The sequence below is a fragment of the Danio rerio genome, chromosome 13 (assembly GCF_049306965.1).
Source record: "Danio rerio strain Tuebingen ecotype United States chromosome 13, GRCz12tu, whole genome shotgun sequence".
Taxonomy (NCBI): Eukaryota; Metazoa; Chordata; class Actinopteri; order Cypriniformes; family Danionidae; genus Danio; species Danio rerio.
This window is the reverse complement of record NC_133188.1, coordinates 22,276,510-22,293,723: the sequence shown is the minus strand read 5'-3', so window position 1 is coordinate 22,293,723 and position 17,214 is coordinate 22,276,510.

Here is a 17,214-nt window from a genome sequence, read left to right as displayed (position 1 = left end):
CCGGCAAGCTACTCAGAGTTCCACCTCTCTCCCTGGACTTACAGTAAAGGCCATAGGGTTGCCCCTCATGCCCTCCACCTAGTGGTGTCTGACCCCAGCAAGCTACCCAGGGGTCCACCTCTCTCCCTGGACTTGCAGTATAGAACCCAAGGTGCCCCCTGGCCTTCCACCTAGGGGCCTTTGATCGCAGCAAGATACCCAGGGGTCCACCTCTCTCCCTGGACTTGCAGTATAGGCCCCAGGGTGCCCCTGGCCCTCCACCTAGGGGCCGCTGACCCCAGCAAGTTACCCAGGGGTCCACCTCTCTCCCTGGACTTGCAGTATAGGCCCAAGGGTTGCCCCTTGCCCTCCAACAAGGGGTCTCTGACTCCAGCAAGCTACCCAGGGGTCCACCTCTCTCCCTGGACTTGCAATATAGGCCCCAGGGTGGACCCAGTCCCTGCACCTAGGGGCCTCTGACTCCAGCCAGCTATCCAGGGGTCCACCTCTCTCCTTGGACTTGCAGTATTAGCCCCAGGGTGCCCCTGGCCCTCCACCTAAGGGCCTCTGACCCCAGCAAGCTACCCACGGGTCCAACTCTCTCCATGGACTTGCAGTATATGCTCCAGGGTGCCCCCTGGCCCTCATCCTAGGGGCCTCTGACCCCAGCAAGCTACCCAGGGTTCCACCTCATTCCCTGGACTTGCAGTAAAGGCCTCAGTGTTGCCCCCTTGCCCTCCACCTACGGGTTTCTGACCCCAGCAAGCTATCCAGGGGTCCGCCTCTCTCCCTGGACTTGCAGTATAGACCCCAAGGTGCCCCCTAACCCTCCACCTAGGGGCCTCTGATGCCTGCAAGCTACCCAGGGGTCCACCTCTCTCCCTGGACTTGCAGTTAGGCCCCAGGGTTGTCCCCTTGCCCTCCACCTAGGGGTCTCTGACGCCAGCAAGCTACTCAGGAGTCCACCTCTCTCCCTGGACTTTCAGTATAGACCCCAGGGTGCCCCCTGGCCCTCCACCTACGGCACCTCTGACCCCAGCAAGCTACCCAGGGGTCCACCTCTCTCCCTGCACTTGCAGTATAGGCCGCATGATGCCCCCTTTCCCTCCACCTAGGGGCCTCTGACCCCAGCAAGCGACCCAGGGGTCCACCTCTCTCCCTGGACTTGCAGTATAGGCCCCAGGGTGCCCCCTGGCCCTCAACCTAGGGGCCTCTTACCCCTGCAAGCTACCCAAAGGACCACCTCTCTCCCTGGACTTGCAATATAGGCCCCAGGGTGACTTCTGGCCTTCCAACAAGGGGCCTCTGACCCCAGCAAGCTACCCAGGGGTCGACCTCTCTCCCTGGACTTGCAGTATAGGCCCCAGGGTGCCCCCAGGCCCTGCACCTAGGGGTCTCTAACTCCAGCAAGCTACCCAGGGGTCCACCTCTCTTCCTGGACTTGCATTATAGGCCCCAGGGTGCCCCCTTACCCTCCACCTAGGGGCCTCTGACCCCAGCAAGCTACCCAGGGGTCCACCTCTATCCCTGGACTTGCAGTATAGGCCACATGGTGCCCCCTGGCCCCCCATGTAGAAGCCTATCACCGCAGCAAGCTACCCAGGGGTCCACTTCACTACCTGGACTTGCAGTAAAGGCCTCAGGGTTGCCCCCTTGCCCTCCACCTAGGGGTTTCTGACCCCAGCAAGCTATCCAGGGGTCCGCCTCTCTCCCTGGACTTGCAGTATAGACCCCAAGGTGCCCCCTAACCCTCCACCTAGGGGCCTCTGACGCCTGCAAGCTACCCAGGGGTCCACCTCTCTCCCTGGACTTGCAGTATAGGCCCCAGGGTGCCCCCTGGCCCTCCACCTAGGGACCTCTAATTCCAGAAAGCTACCCAGGGGTCCATTACTCTCCCTTGACTTGAGTATAGGCCCCAGGGTGCCCTGTTGCCTTCCATCTAGGGGTCTTCAACCCCAGCAAGCTACCCAGGGGTCCACCTCTCTCCCTGGACTTGCAGTATAAACCACAGGGTGCCCCCTGGCCCTCCACCTAGGGGTCTCTGACCCCAGCAAGCTACCCAGGGGTCCACTTCTCTCCCAGGACTTGCAGTATAGGGCCCAGGGTGCTCCCTTGCCCTCCACCTAGGGGTCTCTGACCCCAGCAAGCTACCCAGGGGTCCATTACTCTCCCTGGAGTTGCAGTATAGGCCCCAGGGTGCCCCCTTTCCCTCCACCTAGGGGCCTCTGACCCCAGCAAGCGACCCAGGGGTCCACCTCTCTCCCTGGACTTGCAGTATAGGCCCCAGGGTGCCCCCAGGCCCAGCACCTAAGGTCCTCTGACTCCAGCAAGCTACCCAGGGGTCCATCTCTCCTTGGACTTGCAGTATAGGCCCCAGGGTGCCCCCAGGCCCAGCACCTAAGGTCCTCTGACTCCTACAAGCTACCCAGTGGTCCACTTCACTCCCTGGGCTTGCAGTATAAGCCCAAGGGTGCCCCCTTTGCTTCCACCTAGGGTCCTCTGACCCAAGCAAGCGACCCAGGGGTCCACCTCTGTCCCTCGACTTGCAGTATAGGCCCAAGTGTTGCCCCTTGCCCTCCAACAAGGGGTCTCTGACCCCAGCAAGCTACCCAGGGGTCCACCTCTCTCCCTGGACTTGCAGTATAGGCCCCAGGGTGCCCCCAGGCCCTGCACCTAGAGGCCTCTGACTCCAGCAAGCTACCCAGGGGTCCACCTCTCTCCTTGGACTTGCAGTATAGGCCCCAGGTTTTCCCTAGCCCTCCATCTAAAGGCCTCTGACCCTAGAAAGCTACCCAGGGGTCCACCTCTCTCCCTGGACTTGCACTATAGCTTCCAGGGTGCCCCCTGGCCCTCCACCTAGGGGCCTCTGACCCCATCAAGCTACCCATGGGTCCAACTCTCTCCCTTGACTTGCATTAAATGCTCCAGGGTGCCCCCTGGCCCTCCACCTAGGGGCCTCTGACCCCAGCAAGCTACCCAGGGGTCCACCTCTCTCCCTGGACTTGCAGTAAAGGCCTCAGGGTTGCCCCCTTGCCCTCCACCTAGTGGTCTCTGACCCCAGCAAGCTACACAGGGGTCCATCTCTCTCCCTGGACTTGCACTACAGGCCCTAGGGTGCCCCCTGGCCCTCCATCTAAGGGCCTCTGACCCCAGCAAGCTACCCAGGGGTACACCTATCTCCCCGGACTTGCCGTATAGGCCCTAGGGTGCCCCCTGGCAATCCACCTAGTATCCTCTGACCCCAGCAAGCTACCCAGGGGTCCACCTCTCTTCCTGGACTTGCAGTATAAACCACAGGGTGCCCCCTGGCCTTCCACCTAGGGGCCACTGACCCCAGCAAGCTACCCAGGGGTCCACCTCTTTTCCTGTACTTGCAGTATAGGCCCCAGGGTGCCCCCTGGCCCCCCACCTAGGGGCCTCTGACTCCAGCAAGCTACCCAGGGGTCCATTACTCTCCCTGGACTCGAAGTATAGGCCCAAGGGTGCCCCCTTTCTCTCCACCTAGGGGCCTCTGACCCCAGCAAGCGACCCAGGGGTCCACCTCTCTCCCTGGACTTGCAGTATAGGCCCCAGGGTGCCCTCAGGCCCTGCACCTAAGGGCCTCTGACTCCAGCAAGCTACCCAGGGGTCCATCTCTCCTTGGACTTGCAGTATAGGCCCCAGGGTGCCCCTAGCCCTCCACCTAAGGGCCTCTGACCCCAGCAAGCTACACAGGAGTCCACCTCTTTCCCTGGACTTGCACTATAGGTTCCAGGGTGCCCACTGGCCCTCCACCTATGGGCCTCTGACCCCAGCAAGCTACCCAAGGGTCCAACTCTCTCCCTGTACTTGCTGTAAAGGCCCCAGGGTTGCCCCCTTGCCCTCCACCTAGGGGCCTCTGACCCCAGCAAGCAACCCAGCGGTCCACCTCTCTCTCTGGACTTGCAGTATAGGCCCCAGGGTGCCCCCTGGCCCTCCACCTAGGGGCCTCTGACTCCAGCAAGCTACCCAAGGGGTCCACCTCTCTCCCTGGACTTTCAGTATAGGCCCCAGAGTGAACCCTGGCCCTCCACCTAGGGGCCTCTGACCCCAGCAAGCAACCCAGGGGTCCACCTCTCTCCCTGGACTTGCAGTATAGGCCCCAGGGTGCCCCCTGGCCCTCCACCTAGGGGATTCTGACACAAGCAAGCTACCCAGGGGTCCACCTCTCTCCCTGGACTTGCAGTATAGGCCCAAGGGTGCCACCTTGCCCTCCAACAAGGGGTCTTTGACCCCAGCAAGCTACCCAGTGGTCCACCTCTCTCCCTGGACTTGCAGTATAGGCCCCAGGGTGCCCCCTGGCCCTGCACCTAGGGGCCTCTGACTCCAGCAAGCTACCCAGGGGTCCACCTCTCTTCCTGGACTTGCACTATAGGCCCCAGGGTGCCCCCTGGCCCTCCATCTAGCGGCCTCTGACCACAGCAAGCTACCCAGGGATCCACCTCTCTCCCTGGACTTGCACTATAGGCCCCAGGGTGCCCCCTGGCCCTGCACCTAGGGGCGGGTGCCCCCTGGCCCTGCACCTAGGGGCCTCTGACCCCAGCAAGCTACCCAGGGGTCCACCTCTCTCCCTTGACTTGCAGTATAGCCCACAGGGTGCCCCCTGGCCCCCCATGTAGAGGCCTATCACCCCAGCAAGCTACCCAGGGGTCCACCTCTCTCCCTGGAATTTTACTTCCTGCTTTGCTACTGTTCGGAGGTCTTTGCCCACTGCTCCGCTCTTCGCACTCTTGCTTTTATATCTTATACCCTAATTTTAACTTGAGCCTATCAGCACAGTGCTCAAACAACACGGCTTGAAGATCAGCATCGATTCTTCAAACTTTCTGGAATATAGCTTTACTAACAAGAGGGAAATTACCGTCTAAGCAATCCTCCCGCTACCAGCTGCTTACATTCCGGAGACGGGAAGACACGGCTGTGAAAATGCCTCTGGATCGGATAAATTCAGATTCTCACTGCTGTACAAACTGCCACAAACTTCTACAAAAGATTGTAGTTCTTGAAACGAAGTTGCTTGCGATCCGACCAGAACTTCAGCTTCATTGTGGATTCTCTCAGCACACAGCCGGTGAGTCCCATAAATCTGTTCCTGCTACTGTTTTGAGCACAGAAAAACAGAAAAGAACTTTTGAAAATGAGCATTGGCATAAACAAGGTGCGAGACCAAAGGGTACTCGTGGGGTCAGATCATACGCTGCCGCATTAGCGTCTTCTACCCCAAATACAGCTCGGACTCAAATACAGCTTCAGAACAGATATGAAGTTTTGAGTAATATGGGTGAAGAATCCCCAAATGCAGTCAGACAGAGATCGCATGATTCAGCAACTAATTCTGCATGGAACAGAGGCTCAAAGCCGATTAGACAGCGGCATTCTGCTCCGATTGCAACAGAGATAAGAACACTAGTCGTAGGAGATTCAATAATCAAGAATTTCAGGAGCAAATCTACTATGACATACTGCTTTCCTCATGCAACAGTTTCTGATGTAAACAAAGAACTTGAGGAAATTCTGAAAAAGCACAGTACTGCAAAACGGATTATCATCCATGTGGGGAAGAATGATATTCGAAAGGAACAGTCAGAACTGCTCAAGAAAGATTTCTGTGAGCTCTTGGAAACAGCTGAAAGATTGAAGGTTCAGCCGTTCATAAGTGGACCACTCCCTGCAAAAGGGACAAATATGTTTTCACGGCTTCTTGGTCTAAATGTATGGCTACAGAAAACATGTAACAAGAAAGGACTAAATTTCATCAACAACTTCAATCTCTTCTGGAACCAAAGACAGCTGTTTACATCAGACGGCCTTCATCCAATCAAACTTGGTGCAAAGGTGCTAAAGGACAATATTTTTTTCTCCCTCAATCATCCATCAGCTGTGTATGCCACTGAACTGAATTGTACACACACACCTAGCAAATGTCCAGATGACCACAGGACCTCAAATCAGCTCCTGAGTGGACTTGTGGCTGACGAATCACCCAAGGACAGTGATAATGCCATGCAGCCAAAACACCCAATGTTGATAGATACACTATCAGTTGCCCTCTGCTCAACACAGGCAGACTGTGACGCATCAGAACAGCATCAAGTCTCGTCACTCAAAAATGATCCTCAGGAAAACATATTTCTGCAGACAGAATCTCCAGATGCACAGCCTCTGTCACCGGACACGTTCTCATTGTCACCACTCTTGGGTTTTTCAAAAAAGATGGAGGAACTGGTGTATGCTGGAACTAAACTTTCACACTCCATTGCCCCAAGCCCCCAGTTACCAACCAAAAAGCGGCCTGCTCCACAACCACCTATGAGCCCACCTGGAAGAGCCCTCCGATCACACCGCCAGGGCCCAAACAACAACGCCCCATCTTCAGCTGGTGAACACAAGAGCTCTCTCTGATGTGTGTCGGGGACCTGCTTTGATAACAGTGTCTTTATCAAATGTTTTCAGAACAAGCAGGAACCCAGTGTGTCTGTAGCTTTCTCTAAGCAGATATGTGTTGTGTTAAGTGACAGAAAACCAAAGACTCTTTCAGACCGTATAGCAAATCATTCAAATCTGGTGTCTATTAAATGTAGATCTGAGACTACTATAGAAAAAACAGCTAAAACTGTTAAGTTAGCGTTTTTAAACATCAGATCACTCAACAATAAGTCTCTTTTAGTCAATGATTTTATCAACACAAATTGCCTTGATTTTATGCTTTAAAATGAAACTTGGCTAGATGACAGCTGTAGCGCAGCAGTTCTGAATGAAGCAGCTCCTTTAAACTTTGACTTTTTGAGTGTTTGCAGAGCTAATAGGAGAGGTGGGGGCATCGCTGCCCTGTTTAAAGATGTCTATGAATGTAAACAAGTGTCATTTGGTGACTATTTGTCTTTTGAATATCTGAGTATAGCACTAAAAGGGTCTCCACGCATCTTACTGATCATTATCTACAGACCTCCAAAATATTCTCCAGCTTTTATTGAGGATTTTACAGAGCTGTTATCAATTGTAACCTCTGAATTTGATTATTTTAGTATTGCTGGGGATTTTAATATTCACATTGATAATCCAGAAATCAATGCTGTAAAAGAACTGTTTACTGTTTTTAACACTTTTGGTCTGACTCAGCATGTTCAAGGACCCACACACAATCGTGGACACACTCTTGATCTACTTATAACTAAGGGTTTACACATTTCATCGACTGTTGTTAAGGATGTGGCACTATCTGATCATTTCTGTATCTTTTTTGATATATTGATCACTCCAGCTATTAAAGACAGATCTGTCTCTGTCAGAAAGAGATGCATAAATGAGAACACTAGTGAGCAGTTTATGAAGGCCATATCGCTAGCACCAAGTATATCTGCAGATTCTGTTGATTCTCTCCTTGATTTGTTCAATTCTAAAATTGAGAATGTCATAAATGACATCGCTCCTGTTAAAGTCAAGAAGATGACTGGCAGGCAAAAGGGATCTTGGACAAGGTCACCGAGAGTTCAAATGATGAAAAGACAGTGCAGAAAAGCTGAGCGTATGTGGAGAAAGACGAAACTAGTAGTCCATTATAATATCTATAAAGACAGTCTTCATGCCTTTAATATGGAACTAAACACTGCTAGACAGACTTTCTTTTCAAGCCTTATAAACAGCAACTTAAATAATACTCGCACACTCTTTGCAACGTTAGAGAGACTTAAAAACCCCCCCAGTCGGATTCCAAGTGAGCTCCTCTCTGAAAGCAAATGTAATGAGTTTGCTCATTTCTTCACTGATAAGATTAATAATATCAGAAAGGCAATCAGCTCATCCAATCAGTCAAGTTGTGTCGATATCAAACAAGCTCAACCACAACTTGAGAAGTCAGACATTATGTCTGATTTCATGGCAATTAACGGCAAAATCTTAGAAGAAATTGTGCAAGTTATGAAAACATCAACCTGCAGTCTTGACACGCTCCCCACATAATTCTTCAAATCGGTGTTTACCTGTTTAGAAATGGATCTTCTAAAAGTGGTAAATGCTTCACTTCTCTCAGGGATTTTTCCAACCTCACTTAAAACTGCAGTTGTTAAACCCCTCTTGAAGAAGAGCAACCTGGATAACACCCTATTGAGCAATTACAGGCCAATCTCAAATCTCCCTTTCATTGGCAAAATCATTGAAAAAGTTGTTTTTACCCAGGTTAACAAGTTCTTAAACTTCAGGGGGTGTTTAGACAATTTTCAATCTGGTTTCAGAGCACATCACAGTACAGATAGCGCTCTTATAAAGATAATCAATGATATACGCCTAAATACAGATTCAGGTAAAATAACAGTGCTGGTATTGTTGGATCTCAGTGCTGCATTTGACACTGTCGATCACAGCATACTTCTGGATAGGCTGGAAAACTGGGTTGGGCTGTCTGGCACGGTCCTCAAATGGTTTAGATCTTACCTTGAAGGTAGAGGTTACCATGTCAGTATAGGTGACCATAGGTCGAGGTGGACACCCATGACGTGTGGAGTCCCACAAGGCTCGATTCTGGCACCTCTCCTGTTCAACCTTTACATGCTTCCTCTGAGCCAAATAATGAGAAAGAACCAAATCTCCTACCACAGCTATGCTGATGACACTCAGATCTACCTAGCCTTACTGCCTAATGACTACAGCCCCATTGACACCCTCTGCCAATGCATTGATGAAATGAGCAATTGGATGTGCCAAAACTTTCTTCAGTTAAACAAAGAGAAAACTGAAAGGATTGTGTTTGGAAACAAAGATGAGGTTCGCAAGGTAAATGCGTACCTTGGCACTAAAGGTCAAACGACAAAAAAATAAGGTCAAGAATCTTGGTGTGACTCTTGAGTCAGATCTGAGTTTCAACAGTCATGTCAAAGCAGTCAGTAAATCAGCATACTATCATCTCAAAAATATTGCAAGAATCAGATGCTTTGTTTCTAGTGAAGATTTAGAAAAACTTGTTCATGCTTTTATCAGCAGCAGGGTGGATTACTGTAATGGACTCCTCACTGGTCTTCCTAAAAAGACAGTCAGACAGTTACAGCTCATCCAGAACGCTGCAGCCAGAATTCTAACCAGAACCAGAAAATAAAAACACATCACACCTGTCCTCAGGTCTTTACACTGGCTGCCAGTTACATTCAGAATAGATTTTAAAGTATTATTACTGGTCTATAAATCACTAAATGGCCTAGGACCTAAATACATTACAGATATGCTCACTGAATACAAACCTAACAGATCACTCAGATCATTAGGATCATATAAACTAGAAGTTCCAAGAGTTCAGTCAAAGCAGGGTGAATCGGCTTTTAGCCATTATGCCCCTCGCTGCTGGAATCAGCTTCCAGAAATGATCAGATGTGCTCCAACATTAGGCACATTCAAATCAAGACTGAAAACACATCTGTTTACCTGTGCCTTTACTGAATGAGCACTGTGCTGCGTCCGACAGATTGCACTATTATGTTTTTCTCTTCTTCTTCATTCTTTTATATCACATTTTACCTGTTTTTATGTTTTGTTTTGTTTTTACGCATTTTTATTATTTGTTTTTATTTTTATTTTACTTGTTTCTTTTATTCTTGTTTAAGTAAAGCACTTTGAATTGCCATTGTGTATGAAATGTGCTATATAAAAAAACTTGCCTTGCCTAGCCTTGCCTTGGAATTGCAGTATTGGCCCCAGGGTTCCCCCTTGGCCCTCCACCTAGGGGCCTCTGACCCCAGCAAGCTACCCAGGGGTCCACCTCTCTCTTTTGACTTGCAGTATAAGCCCCAGGGTGCCCCCAGGCCCTGCACCTAGGGGCCTCTGACTCCAGCAAGCTACCCAGGGGTCCACCTCTCTCCTTGGACTTGCAGTAAAGGCCCCAGGGTGCCCCTAGCCTTCCACCTAAGGGCCTCTGACCCCAGAAAGCTACCCAGGGGTCCACCTCTCTCCCTGGACTTGCACTATAGGTTCCAGGGTGCCCCCTGGCCCTCCACCTAGGGGCCTCTGACCCCAGCAAGCTACCCACGGGTCCAACTCTCTCCCTGGACTTGCAGTATAGGCCCCAGGGTTGCCCCTTTGCCCTCCACCTAGGGGTCTCTGACCCCAGCAAGCTAACCAGGGGTCCACCTCTCTCCCTGGACTTGCAGTGTAGACCCAGGGTTTTCCCTTTCGCTCCACCTAGGGGCTTCTGACTACAGCAAGCGACCCAGGGTTCCACCTCTCTCCCTGGACTTGAAGTATAGGCCCTAGAGTGCCCACTGGCCCTCCACCTAGGGGCCTCTGACCCCAGTAAGCTACCCAGTAGTCCACCTCTCTTTGTGGACTTGCAGAATAGGCCCCAGGGTGCCCCCTGTCCCTCAACATAGGAGCCTCTGACCCCAGCAAGCTACCCAGGGGTCCACCTCTCTCCCTGGACTTGCAGTATAGGCCCCAGGATGCCCACTGGCCCTGCACCTAGGGGCCTCTGACTCTAGCAAGCTACCCAGGTGTCCACCTCTCTTCTTGGACTGGCACTATAGGCCCCAGGGTGAACCCTGGCCCTCCACCTAGGGGCCTCTGACCCCAGCAAGCTACCCAGGGGTCCACCTCTCTCCCTGGACTTGCACTATAGGCCCCAGGGTGCCCCCTGGCCCTCCACCTAGGGGCCTCTGACCCTAGCAAGCAACCCAGGGGTCCACCTCTCTCCCTGGACTTGCATTATAGGCTCCAGGGTGCCCCCTGGCCCTCAACCTAGGGGACTCTGACCCAAGCAAGCCACCCAGGGGTCCACCTCTCTCCCTGGACTTGCAGTATAGGCCCCAGGGTGCCCCCTGGCCCTCCACCTAGTGGCCTCTGACCCCAGCAAGCTACCTAGAGGTCCACCTCTCTCAATGGACTTGCAGTATAGGCCCCAGAGGGCCCCCTGGCCCTCCACGTAGGGGCCTCTGACTCCAGCAAGCTACCCAGGGGTCCACGTCTCTCCCTGGACTTGCAGTATAGGCCCCAGGGTGCCCCTTGGCCCTTCACTAAGAGGCCTCGTACCCCAGCAAGCTACCCAGGGGTCCAACTCTCTCCCTGGACTTGAAATATAGACCCCAGGGTGCCCCATGGCCCTCCACCTAGGGGCCTCTGACCCCAGCAAGCTACCCAGGGGTCCACCTCTCTCCCTGGACTTGCTGTATAGGCCCCAGGGTGCCCCCTTTCCCTTCACCTAGGGGTTTCTGACCCCAGCAAGCGACCCAGGGTTCCACCTCTCTCCCTGGACTTGCAGTATAGGCCCCAGAGTGCCCCCTGGCCCTCCACCTAGGGGCCTCTGACCCCAGCAAGCTACCCAGGGATCCACCTCTCTTTGTGGACTTGCAGAATTGGCCCCAGGGTGCCCCCTGTCCCTCAATCTAGGGGCCTCTGACCCCTGCAAGCTACCCAGGGGACCACCTCTCTCCCTGGACTTGCACTATAGGCCCCAGGGTGCCCCCTGGCCCTCCACCTAGGGGCCTCTGACCCCAGCAAGCTACCTCAGGGGTCCGCCTCTCTCCCTGGACTTGCAGTATAGGCCACAGGGTGCCCCCTGGCCCCCCATGTAGAAGCCTATCACCTCAGCGAGCTACCCAGGGGTCCACCTCTCTCCCTGGACTTGCAATATAGGCCCCAGGGTGCCCCATGGCCCTCCACCTAGGGGCCTCTGACCCCAGCAAGCTACCCAGGGGTCCACCTCTCTCCCTGGACTTGCAGTAAAGACTCCAAGGTGCCCCCTGGCCTTCCACCTAGGGGCCTTTGACCGCAGCAAAGTACCCAGGGGTCCACTTCTTTACTTGGACAAGCAGTATAGGCCCCAGGGTGCCCCTAGCACTCCACCTAAGGGCCACTGACCCCAGAAAGCTACCCAGGGGTCCACCTCTCTCCCTGGACTTGCACTATAGGTTATAGGGTGCATCCTGGCCCTCCACCTAGGGGCCTCTGACCCCAGCAAGCTACCCACGGGTCCAACTCTCTCCCTGGACTTGCAGTATATGCTCCAGGGTGCCCCCTGGCTCTCCACCTAGGGGCTTCTGACCCCAGCAAGCTACCCAGGGGTCCACCTCTCTCCCTGGACTTGCAGTAAAGGCCCCAGGGTTGCCCCCTTGCCCTCCACCTAGGGGTCTCTGACCCCAGCAAGCTACCCAGGGGTCCACTTCTCCCAGTGGACTTGCAGTAAAGGCCCCAGGGTGCCCACTTGCCCTCAACCTAGGGGCCTCTTAACCCAGCAAGCTACCCAGGGGACCACCTCTCTCCCTTAACTTGCAGTATAAGCCCCAGGGTGCCTTCTGGCCTTCCAACAAGGGGCCTCTGACCCCGGCAAGCTACTCAGAGTTCCACCTCTCTCCCTGGACTTACAGTAAAGGCCATAGGGTTGCCCCTCATGCCCTCCACCTAGTGGTGTCTGACCCCAGCAAGCTACCCAGGGGTCCACCTCTCTCCCTGGACTTGCAGTATAGAACCCAAGGTGCCCCCTGGCCTTCCACCTAGGGGCCTTTGATCGCAGCAAGATACCCAGGGGTCCACCTCTCTCCCTGGACTTGCAGTATAGGCCCCAGGGTGCCCCTGGCCCTCCACCTAGGGGCCGCTGACCCCAGCAAGTTACCCAGGGGTCCACCTCTCTCCCTGGACTTGCAGTATAGGCCCAAGGGTTGCCCCTTGCCCTCCAACAAGGGGTCTCTGACTCCAGCAAGCTACCCAGGGGTCCACCTCTCTCCCTGGACTTGCAATATAGGCCCCAGGGTGGACCCAGTCCCTGCACCTAGGGGCCTCTGACTCCAGCCAGCTATCCAGGGGTCCACCTCTCTCCTTGGACTTGCAGTATTAGCCCCAGGGTGCCCCTGGCCCTCCACCTAAGGGCCTCTGACCCCAACAAGCTACCCACGGGTCCAACTCTCTCCATGGACTTGCAGTATATGCTCCAGGGTGACCCCTGGCCCTCATCCTAGGGGCCTCTGACCCCAGCAAGCTACCCAGGGTTCCACCTCATTCCCTGGACTTGCAGTAAAGGCCTCAGGGTTGCCCCCTTGCCCTCCACCTACGGGTTTCTGACCCCAGCAAGCTATCCAGGGGTCCGCCTCTCTCCCTGGACTTGCAGTATAGACCCCAAGGTGCCCCCTAACCCTCCACCTAGGGGCCTCTGATGCCTGCAAGCTACCCAGGGGTCCACCTCTCTCCCTGGACTTGCAGTTAGGCCCCAGGGTTGTCCCCTTGCCCTCCACCTAGGGGTCTCTGACGCCAGCAAGCTACTCAGGAGTCCACCTCTCTCCCTGGACTTTCAGTATAGACCCCAGGGTGCCCCCTGGCCCTCCACCTACGGCACCTCTGACCCCAGCAAGCTACCCAGGGGTCCACCTCTCTCCCTGCACTTGCAGTATAGGCCGCATGATGCCCCCTTTCCCTCCACCTAGGGGCCTCTGACCCCAGCAAGCGACCCAGGGGTCCACCTCTCTCCCTGGACTTGCAGTATAGGCCCCAGGGTGCCCCCTGGCCCTCAACCTAGGGGCCTCTTACCCCTGCAAGCTACCCAAAGGACCACCTCTCTCCCTGGACTTGCAATATAGGCCCCAGGGTGACTTCTGGCCTTCCAACAAGGGGCCTCTGACCCCAGCAAGCTACCCAGGGGTCGACCTCTCTCCCTGGACTTGCAGTATAGGCCCCAGGGTGCCCCCAGGCCCTGCACCTAGGGGTCTCTAACTCCAGCAAGCTACCCAGGGGTCCACCTCTCTTCCTGGACTTGCATTATAGGCCCCAGGGTGCCCCCTTACCCTCCACCTAGGGGCCTCTGACCCCAGCAAGCTACCCAGGGGTCCACCTCTATCCCTGGACTTGCAGTATAGGCCACATGGTGCCCCCTGGCCCCCCATGTAGAAGCCTATCACCGCAGCAAGCTACCCAGGGGTCCACTTCACTACCTGGACTTGCAGTAAAGGCCTCAGGGTTGCCCCCTTGCCCTCCACCTAGGGGTTTCTGACCCCAGCAAGCTATCCAGGGGTCCGCCTCTCTCCCTGGACTTGCAGTATAGACCCCAAGGTGCCCCCTAACCCTCCACCTAGGGGCCTCTGACGCCTGCAAGCTACCCAGGGGTCCACCTCTCTCCCTGGACTTGCAGTATAGGCCCCAGGGTGCCCCCTGGCCCTCCACCTAGGGACCTCTAATTCCAGAAAGCTACCCAGGGGTCCATTACTCTCCCTTGACTTGAGTATAGGCCCCAGGGTGCCCTGTTGCCTTCCATCTAGGGGTCTTCAACCCCAGCAAGCTACCCAGGGGTCCACCTCTCTCCCTGGACTTGCAGTATAAACCACAGGGTGCCCCCTGGCCCTCCACCTAGGGGTCTCTGACCCCAGCAAGCTACCCAGGGGTCCACTTCTCTCCCTGGACTTGCAGTATAGGGCCCAGGGTGCTCCCTTGCCCTCCACCTAGGGGTCTCTGACCCCAGCAAGCTACCCAGGGGTCCATTACTCTCCCTGGAGTTGCAGTATAGGCCCCAGGGTGCCCCCTTTCCCTCCACCTAGGGGCCTCTGACCCCAGCAAGCGACCCAGGGGTCCACCTCTCTCCCTGGACTTGCAGTATAGGCCCCAGGGTGCCCCCAGGCCCAGCACCTAAGGTCCTCTGACTCCAGCAAGCTACCCAGGGGTCCATCTCTCCTTGGACTTGCAGTATAGGCCCCAGGGTGCCCCCAGGCCCAGCACCTAAGGTCCTCTGACTCCTACAAGCTACCCAGTGGTCCACTTCACTCCCTGGGCTTGCAGTATAAGCCCAAGGGTGCCCCCTTTGCTTCCACCTAGGGTCCTCTGACCCAAGCAAGCGACCCAGGGGTCCACCTCTGTCCCTCGACTTGCAGTATAGGCCCAAGTGTTGCCCCTTGCCCTCCAACAAGGGGTCTCTGACCCCAGCAAGCTACCCAGGGGTCCACCTCTCTCCCTGGACTTGCAGTATAGGCCCCAGGGTGCCCCCAGGCCCTGCACCTAGAGGCCTCTGACTCCAGCAAGCTACCCAGGGGTCCACCTCTCTCCTTGGACTTGCAGTATAGGCCCCAGGTTTTCCCTAGCCCTCCATCTAAAGGCCTCTGACCCTAGAAAGCTACCCAGGGGTCCACCTCTCTCCCTGGACTTGCACTATAGCTTCCAGGGTGCCCCCTGGCCCTCCACCTAGGGGCCTCTGACCCCATCAAGCTACCCATGGGTCCAACTCTCTCCCTTGACTTGCATTAAATGCTCCAGGGTGCCCCCTGGCCCTCCACCTAGGGGCCTCTGACCCCAGCAAGCTACCCAGGGGTCCACCTCTCTCCCTGGACTTGCAGTAAAGGCCTCAGGGTTGCCCCCTTGCCCTCCACCTAGTGGTCTCTGACCCCAGCAAGCTACACAGGGGTCCATCTCTCTCCCTGGACTTGCACTACAGGCCCTAGGGTGCCCCCTGGCCCTCCATCTAAGGGCCTCTGACCCCAGCAAGCTACCCAGGGGTACACCTATCTCCCCGGACTTGCCGTATAGGCCCTAGGGTGCCCCCTGGCAATCCACCTAGTATCCTCTGACCCCAGCAAGCTACCCAGGGGTCCACCTCTCTTCCTGGACTTGCAGTATAAACCACAGGGTGCCCCCTGGCCTTCCACCTAGGGGCCACTGACCCCAGCAAGCTACCCAGGGGTCCACCTCTTTTCCTGTACTTGCAGTATAGGCCCCAGGGTGCCCCCTGGCCCCCCACCTAGGGGCCTCTGACTCCAGCAAGCTACCCAGGGGTCCATTACTCTCCCTGGACTCGAAGTATAGGCCCAAGGGTGCCCCCTTTCTCTCCACCTAGGGGCCTCTGACCCCAGCAAGCGACCCAGGGGTCCACCTCTCTCCCTGGACTTGCAGTATAGGCCCCAGGGTGCCCTCAGGCCCTGCACCTAAGGGCCTCTGACTCCAGCAAGCTACCCAGGGGTCCATCTCTCCTTGGACTTGCAGTATAGGCCCCAGGGTGCCCCTAGCCCTCCACCTAAGGGCCTCTGACCCCAGCAAGCTACACAGGAGTCCACCTCTTTCCCTGGACTTGCACTATAGGTTCCAGGGTGCCCACTGGCCCTCCACCTATGGGCCTCTGACCCCAGCAAGCTACCCAAGGGTCCAACTCTCTCCCTGTACTTGCTGTAAAGGCCCCAGGGTTGCCCCCTTGCCCTCCACCTAGGGGCCTCTGACCCCAGCAAGCAACCCAGCGGTCCACCTCTCTCCCTGGACTTGCAGTATAGGCCCCAGGGTGCCCCCTGGCCCTCCACCTAGGGGCCTCTGACTCCAGCAAGCTACCCAAGGGGTCCACCTCTCTCCCTGGACTTTCAGTATAGGCCCCAGAGTGAACCCTGGCCCTCCACCTATGGGCCTCTGACCCCAGCAAGCAACCCAGGGGTCCACCTCTCTCCCTGGACTTGCAGTATAGGCCCCAGGGTGCCCCCTGGCCCTCCACCTAGGGGATTCTGACACAAGCAAGCTACCCAGGGGTCCACCTCTCTCCCTGGACTTGCAGTATAGGCCCAAGGGTGCCACCTTGCCCTCCAACAAGGGGTCTTTGACCCCAGCAAGCTACCCAGTGGTCCACCTCTCTCCCTGGACTTGCAGTATAGGCCCCAGGGTGCCCCCTGGCCCTGCACCTAGGGGCCTCTGACTCCAGCAAGCTACCCAGGGGTCCACCTCTCTTCCTGGACTTGCACTATAGGCCCCAGGGTGCCCCCTGGCCCTCCATCTAGCGGCCTCTGACCACAGCAAGCTACCCAGGGATCCACCTCTCTCCCTGGACTTGCACTATAGGCCCCAGGGTGCCCCCTGGCCCTGCACCTAGGGGCGGGTGCCCCCTGGCCCTGCACCTAGGGGCCTCTGACCCCAGCAAGCTACCCAGGGGTCCACCTCTCTCCCTTGACTTGCAGTATAGCCCACAGGGTGCCCCCTGGCCCCCCATGTAGAGGCCTATCACCCCAGCAAGCTACCCAGGGGTCCACCTCTCTCCCTGGAATTTTACTTCCTGCTTTGCTACTGTTCGGACGTCTTTGCCCACTGCTCCGCTCTTCGCACTCTTGCTTTTATATCTTATACCCTAATTTTAACTTGAGCCTATCAGCACAGTGCTCAAACAACACGGCTTGAAGATCAGCATCGATTCTTCAAACTTTCTGGAATATAGCTTTACTAACAAGAGGGAAATTACCGTCTAAGCAATCCTCCCGCTACCAGCTGCTTACATTCCGGAGACGGGAAGACACGGCTGTG